Source organism: Octodon degus, unplaced genomic scaffold, assembly GCF_000260255.1.
Source record: "Octodon degus isolate 3935 unplaced genomic scaffold, OctDeg1.0 scaffold00031, whole genome shotgun sequence".
Classification (NCBI taxonomy): Eukaryota; Metazoa; Chordata; class Mammalia; order Rodentia; family Octodontidae; genus Octodon; species Octodon degus.
The window spans coordinates 798,260-805,613 of record NW_004524607.1 but is presented as its reverse complement, the minus strand read 5'-3'; the positions used below and the strand labels follow the sequence as shown (position 1 = coordinate 805,613).

Sequence of the window (7,354 nt, the reverse complement as noted above, 5' to 3'; positions counted from 1 at the left end):
AGTCCAGTAGTCCATAATAGTATTGGGTCTTCTGCTTTACTGGCAATGTCAGAAATTGTTGACCTGAGTACCCTACAGCTCAACATAACATCATGGCTTTACTTCTTTTTTTTTTTTTTTTTTTGGAACCGGGGATTGAACTCAGGCCCTTGCACTTGCCAGGGAAGTGCTTATTCCCCTGAGTCATCTCCCCAGCCCCCAGCTTTACTTCTTATACTTCATTTTTATACTTTTCTGCTGGATGGTTAAGACCAAAATAAAGCAAGACCTATGTAACGAGAGTTGTAGTTTTTGGGTCTGAAAAGGTCAGTGAAGTCTGCTCAGGATTTATCCTGAGATCCTGTACCTCATATTGTAGATCCTTTGTCAGTGTCAGCCATGTGGATGAGTCACAGCCACTGCTTGGCTAATGTGCTCTCTGTGAAAGCCTGAGAGAATGTTTTCTCTCCATGTGGAAGTCACATTTTGAACTTCTATTTCTTTCCACTCTTCATAGCTTCCCCAGCCCTTCCACTCTGAGTCCACCCTAGTCTCCCCTCACAGAAAGACAGTGGATGACCCATTCATCTTCAACTGTCCAGAACTGTGAAGGGCTGAGACTTGGCTATATTTTTCAACTAATAAGTTAATCTGCCATGGTTTCACTGCTGCCTATGAAGATCTGAAGACTCCTCAGTCAGAGGCACCAGCAGCCAGAACAGCATTGGTGCTGGGTGCCTGAGCCAGATTCCCGCTGCAAATGTGGGAAGACCCATACGGGGGACTACACGTGCAGTAGGCTGTGTTATAGGAGGACCCCAAGCTAAGGAAACCTGAATTCTCCATAATGGTCACAAAGCATACTTGATCTTGGTCCTGGAAGGAGCAATTTTGTTTTTCTGATACCAGACAATACACACGCACTACTCTTCTAGGGAAACGTGATGTCTGTCATCCAACGCTATGTATATAAAATGTCCCCGGAGGAGACACACACAACAGAAGCAGTCAGTGCTCCTGCTCATAAATCTATTTTTCACAGAACACCTATCAACATTTCCCAGAGGAATATTCTTTGGATCGTATTTGAGCAAGTCCAGGAAGAGTTTGTGCCCTGGGCCCAGCACCACCATTCTTCCTTGCTGAAGGTTAGCTAATATTTTCCCATCTATAACCTAAAATCCCCAACTCACAGGGATATGTTTACATAAAGAAATGCTTCTAAAGTGTTATCTCATTGAAAGAAAAAATGTAGACTCCCTCTGTATGACAGAGCCCTTAAACATAACTGAGATAATGCAGGTAAAGCCCTTGGCACTTGATGTCACATAGTGAGCACTCAAAACCAGCAGTCATTGCAAGGACTTGCTGTTCAAGCTCAGAGCAGTGTCAAGTTATTTCACGAGGTCCCATAAAGCATTGTAGGCATCCACTTCTCCTCCCCTGACACACAGTGCCTTAGTCTCTGAGCCTGCTGGGTGGGGACACTGGCAGGTTACCTGATATCCACTACCACACCCATCTATTCCTTGTCTGACTGTCATCATCGGGTTCTCAATTAGCAACAACCCACTGGAGAAGAAGAGGTCGAGGTAGACATACAACAAGTAGGCTGATATTTCTCCAGTGATGACAGAAAGGTGGAGAATTAAATGGCCTGAAAGTCAAAAGAATCCAGTTCCCTCTGTATGTTCACACCTCACCACACCTGGACCTGCACTCTGCCCCCATTCTCCAGCTTCTGGTCTGTAAACTGCAGTGGGGCCACTCACTCTCCATTCATGTTGCCACTAGCTTCCCATTTAGTTTTTTTTTTTTTTTCTTTTTAATTTGGTACAGGGTCTCACTGCACAGTTCTGACCCTTAGTGATCCTCCTGTTTTCAGCCTTCCAAGCACTGGGATTACAGGTATGTACCACTGCCCCAGGGGCAGGGCCGGCACAGCCTGTGGTGCCAGGGATTGAACCCTGGTCCCTGAACTTGCCTAAGCAGGAACTTAGTCTGCTGAGCTATCTGCCCTGCCCTTCTCCATTCAGTTTAGAGGAGACTCATGGACACAGACCATATTAATTTACAGCCTATAACTCCACTATTTGGAATTTTTGCAGTAACATAAATATTGACTTGCACATTTGTAGAGATCTGCAATCTATTTGTAGATATTTTAGATACCTATTTAAAACAATACAAACTTTTTAAAAAGTCACTTCTAGAAAATGCCCTTTCTTATGTAGTAATTACAAGTTATAGGCCAAGGAGATACAGATTGCCAGGCATTGTCCTGGACCTTGCATCAGAACCAGCAGAGAACCTTAAACATGCAACTCCTCCCCTAAAACTGATGCAGATGGGGCTCAGGAATCCGTCTTTTTAAATGCTCTAGACTGCAGCCAAGGCCAGTGTTAGAGCTACTAATGCATGAGAGTGCACATTTCCTGCAGTGTCTAGCTGCTCACGGGGGAAGAGATGGTGCCATCTATTTCTCTTTTGAAATGAGGAGCATGGTGTTGTTCCATCTTCATCTGTGGTCACACTGCTGGAACCATTTCTTCAAGCACAGGATTGAAAAGACAGATTTAAATTAAAGTTGATACACATGGTGAGGGGGGCGCTCCCAGGTACAAAACGATGAGTAAACAAAGCTATCACCAGTAAAGGTCAAGTCTGAGAAGGCTGAGCTACTGGTGAGTGAAGGAAAAATGCCACTGAGTAGCTTAAAACTCATAAAACACTGTATAGTGAGTTAATTCTAAGCTTGGTAAGCTTTATAAAACTTCTTTTCCTTCTATTTGCCTTAGTTCCAACAGGAATAAAAGTGGTTCTTTTCACTTCCCCACCTGTAAAGGCTTTGTCAGGCTCCAAATTTTGATCAAGGGCCAGGGAGATAGCTCAGTAGGATAAGCACTTACCTGGTGAGTGCAAGGTCCTGAGTTCAATCCCGGCACTGAAAAAATAAATAAAAATAAAAATAGAACCAAATTTTGATCAAACCATGACTTCCCCCTGCTGACTGTTTACCCCAATCACAAGGTTTGGAGGGAGGCTTACGGAGGTCTTGAAAGCTTCCAAGTTTCATCCTTGAAGGAAGAACAGAAGTTAAAATTGGTCTGAGTACCCTAGTTTACGCATACTTCTTAAATGACAATCTCTGAGCCTTTATTTTCTGGGGCATCTGCAGCTTTTGTATTTATCAACTTTGAACTGTGTTGCTAAAACAATGCATGACACTTTCATAGATTTTTTTGCTTCCTTTGTACGTGTACTCTTTACTCTCCATGTACATATGCATCAACATAAGTAATCCTAGATCCCACTAAGTCTCAGCATCAGGGTACACCAGCCATGGCCCCTGCAGCCCACCCAGACCACCCTGCAGGCCAGGTGACCCCGCACCCAGCAGCAGAGGCAGCCAGAAGTCCTGGTGCTCTTGGAGCCACACTGGAGCTCTGTGGCTGATCCGCCACCCCGCCAGGCCTGATAAAGTCCATCCAGCATCAGAGAGCTCCTATCATCTCCCTAACCTGACCACAGCATCCCACTCTGCGGACCTTCAGCTCCTGTGTAGCAACTGTTGAGATCCCAGACACTCACTGTGGTTACTGTCCCAACCTGCTGAGGAAGTGGCCTTCACTTGGAGTTCAGTTCATGACCTCCAATCAGAAGCACCCCAAGTGCTCTCCCAGTCAGGATCCCTCCACGACACTCACACACCAGTCCTAAGTCACAGAGAAAGGCCCATACACAAATTGAGGTTTGCTTTTGTTGCTGTTGGAGATCAATCCAAAGCCTCTTCTAGCAGTAGGCAGGTGCTGCATCTCTGAGCTAGTCCCTCAACCTTAGTATTTACAATTAAATATTTTAAAATCTGATACCACCACTGTGGTAAAAATGCTATATTCTCTTTGCTAAAAGATGAGCATAATTTTGCATGCTTTTTTCTTAAATTATCATATTTTAAATTATTATTAAATATATTAACCCCTATTATTCTTTTAAAGCAAGTATTTAGGTGAGACAAATAAAAGCGATCAGATTTTGGAAGATGGAAAGCAAAGAAAAGTTAGACATTTATTTTCCTACTTTATTAATGTTTTCAAAAACTCCAAGCAAATTTTAGGTATCATCACTATGTATTTACACATTAATAAAAAAAATCTTGAGTCTTTTTACCAAGATGGTGCTCAAGGCGGAGAAGGAAGCCCCTGCCCCTCCCAAAGCTGAAGCCGAAGCAAGAGCTTTCAAAGCCAAGACAGGAGTGCTGAAAGGCATCCACAGCCACAAAAAAAATATACAATCATTGCCCATCTTCCGCCATCCCAAGACACCACGGCTCTGGAGGCAGCCCAAATACCCTAAGAAGAGCGCCCCCAGGAGAAACAAGCTTGACCACTATGCCATCATCAAGTTCCCTGACCAGAGTCAGCCATGAAAAAGACTGAGGACAACACATTCGTGTTCATTGTGAATGTCAAAGCCAATAAGCACCAAATAAAACAAGCTATAAAGAAGCTCTATGACATCGATGTTGCCAAGGTCAATACCCTAATCAGGCCTGATGGAGAAAAGAAGGCATATGTTCGACTGGCTCCTGATTATGATGCATTGGATGTTGCCAGCAAAATTGAGATCATCTAAACTGAGTCTAGCTGGCTAATTCTAAATATTCTCTCTCTCTCTCTCTCTCTCTCTCTCTCTCTCTCTCTCTCTCTCGGCTAAAAGTTAGAAAGAAATATTTCTTACAAGTCTCCAGCAGAAAGAAAAATCAGCTAATCTTCAATGGTAACTATTTATTTACTGCAGTACACATCAAATATATAGTGCTTTGCATCAAAATGACATTTATTCATAAGTGAAATGAATTACTCATGAGTTACTATGAAGCAGTAGACCACATTTTTTTTTCAAAAGGCAGAAGCTTATCTTACAAACATTATTGAAACTAGCAATGAGAGAACCTACATTTATTAAATCCTAGATTCTACAACCTTCCATGTGAGCTCTATTTGCTTGGAAAAATGCTCTCATGTAGTATATACCATATGGCCCCATTTAAAAATATTTTATTTCTTATTTATACCAATAATACTACACATTCACAAATCTGAAGATATATATACACTAAATTTAAAATGTGATTTCTTTTACATTTTAAAGAATGTGAATGGTGGGATCAATTTCTATTTCATTCTCTCTACCTGTATTTTCTAATAATTTTTTTGTCTTTTTGAGACAAGGTCTTACTATGTAGTCTAGAATGGCCTTAAACTTACAAGATAGCCAAGGCTGACCTCAGAATAGCAGTGGTCCCCCTGCCTCAGCCTCCCAAGTACTGGTATTACAGGTATGCACCACCACGCCCACCTAATAAAGAACTGTGATACTTCTAAAAAGTTGTATTGAAGAGAAAAGAAAGCAAAAATATGCCATGCTGATTTCCACTTGTTATCTGGAGCTAGTACCATGTTCCTTCTTTAAAAAGACCTGTATAGCTTAGTAAATTAGAACTTCTCATGTCTGAGGCTTTCTTGGCTATAAGGGCAGCAGTGCACAAAATATACTGGGCCAGTATCTGTATTGTTACCTGAAACTCCTCTATTTCCACATTCCACACTGGGAAAGACAGGACTGGGCTTTGCAGTAACTGGCTTGTTACTGGAACTTGCTGGAACATCCCTGATGTCCTGCAGAAAATGATCAGTGCAGGAAGGATAAGGTCATGGTACATCTAGTTAAAATGTTCTTATGGAGGCTCATGGGATAATTAAGCCTATTTTTCAATCTATTTAAAGTGTCTGAGTTTCTAACTATGCAAACTAAGAATCTTCATGGGCACATTAATACGGACTGTCTGTGCCATCATTATTATAAGGTAGTGGATGGATTTTTAAATATTATATATTTTGTATAATGCACTTAGGGTTAAATATTTTTTCATCTCTTCTAAACAAATTCAAAGACCTACCTTCAATCAGGTAAAAGTTACTAAATTCCCTGGATGCATCTAATTGGTTTCACAGCTTGTAAAGCCATTTGTTGCATTTTTAATAAAATCTTCACAAAGTTAATGCACCCAACTTTGCAGCTTGTTGTGTAATAGCCAAATAACTTACACTGGTTTTATCCAACCATCAGTCATTAAGTTTTTTACCTCTTCATCTCCCCCAGAACACACCTGCAGGCAACTTTCAGCATGAAACTCTTCCGGTAAAAGGTAAATCAAGGTATGTTTGCCCCACATCCCACAGAACAATACCTGGAGAGGCCTCAGTAACCCTGAGGTGATGGAAACAGACCAGGCTGCCTGGTTTCAACTATGTTCCAAGGGCGAAAAGGAAGATGTTTCACCCTATCCCTGTCTTGGGAGCTGCAAAGAGATGCTGGTATGAATCATGACATACACCTGCTAAAATTATGTGCTGGTCTCTTTGCCTGGAAAGAAAAGTCTGGAATGACCCCTCTTTTGACTTTATAATCTGCAGAAATCCTTGAAGGGAGTTTGCAGGAAAAGTTTCCATGGAACACGTCTTTGGCAAAAGAAAAGCAGCAGCATCATGAGCAACATATCCTTCTCTGTGGATCCTGCGCTGTGCTATCAGATGCATGGAGAAACTGCAGGAAGCCACAGGCCACCAAACAAAAGCTCACAGTGGCCTCAGCATGGGCCCTGTCCACATCTTCCAGTGGTCATCTTGCACATGTCTGTAGCTGAGCCAAGACAGCACAAAACACCTGCTACAGGACAGTGTGCTGAAGAGAACAGAGTGGCCGGCAAAGACAAGAGTCCACACTGACTAAGTGCTTAGCATGCCAGGCCCTGAGCCAGCCCTTTGAACCCATTATCTCACAAAAATCATTCAGTGCCCCAAGGAGGAAAATCATCCCTGTTTCCCAGAAGAGACTGAGGCTCGGAGAGCTTCAGTAACCTGCCCAACATCACAGAGGCAGGCAGCCATGAAGTCACAATTGAAACCCAGGATTGATTAACCCTAAAGTAGAAAGGGCAACAGATTACTTAGACTTTACCAGAGTATAAGCTTGAATTATAGGCCTTAAGCAAGAGGCAAAGACCAATGCACATGAAAAAGAAATGCAATTTTAAAGAAATGCTGAACAAATTAACTTTTGAACATTCAGAACTACCCAATTACGAAGTGGGGTTTGCCTAAGTGCTATAGGGGCAGAAATAAAAGTAATTCTACAACATATGATTGTTAACTCCTTCAAGCTAGCATGTTCTTAGCAGCTCTTCTCAACACTTTTCTAGGCATGGAAAGGCGCTTTCACCTTCTCCCTTCTTATCTTCTGCCCTCATTTATTAAGTCAGCCAGAAAGGTGGCTACAAGACATCAGACACTGCCCTCTCCATTGTGGAGCC

The 7,354-nt window shown here is 42.2% G+C and overlaps 1 pseudogene; it reads left to right on the top strand.

Moving 5' to 3' along the window:
• The window catches only part of LOC111816379, an 18,074-nt pseudogene that overhangs the window by 2,119 nt on the left and 8,601 nt on the right, over nucleotides 1-7,354 (top strand).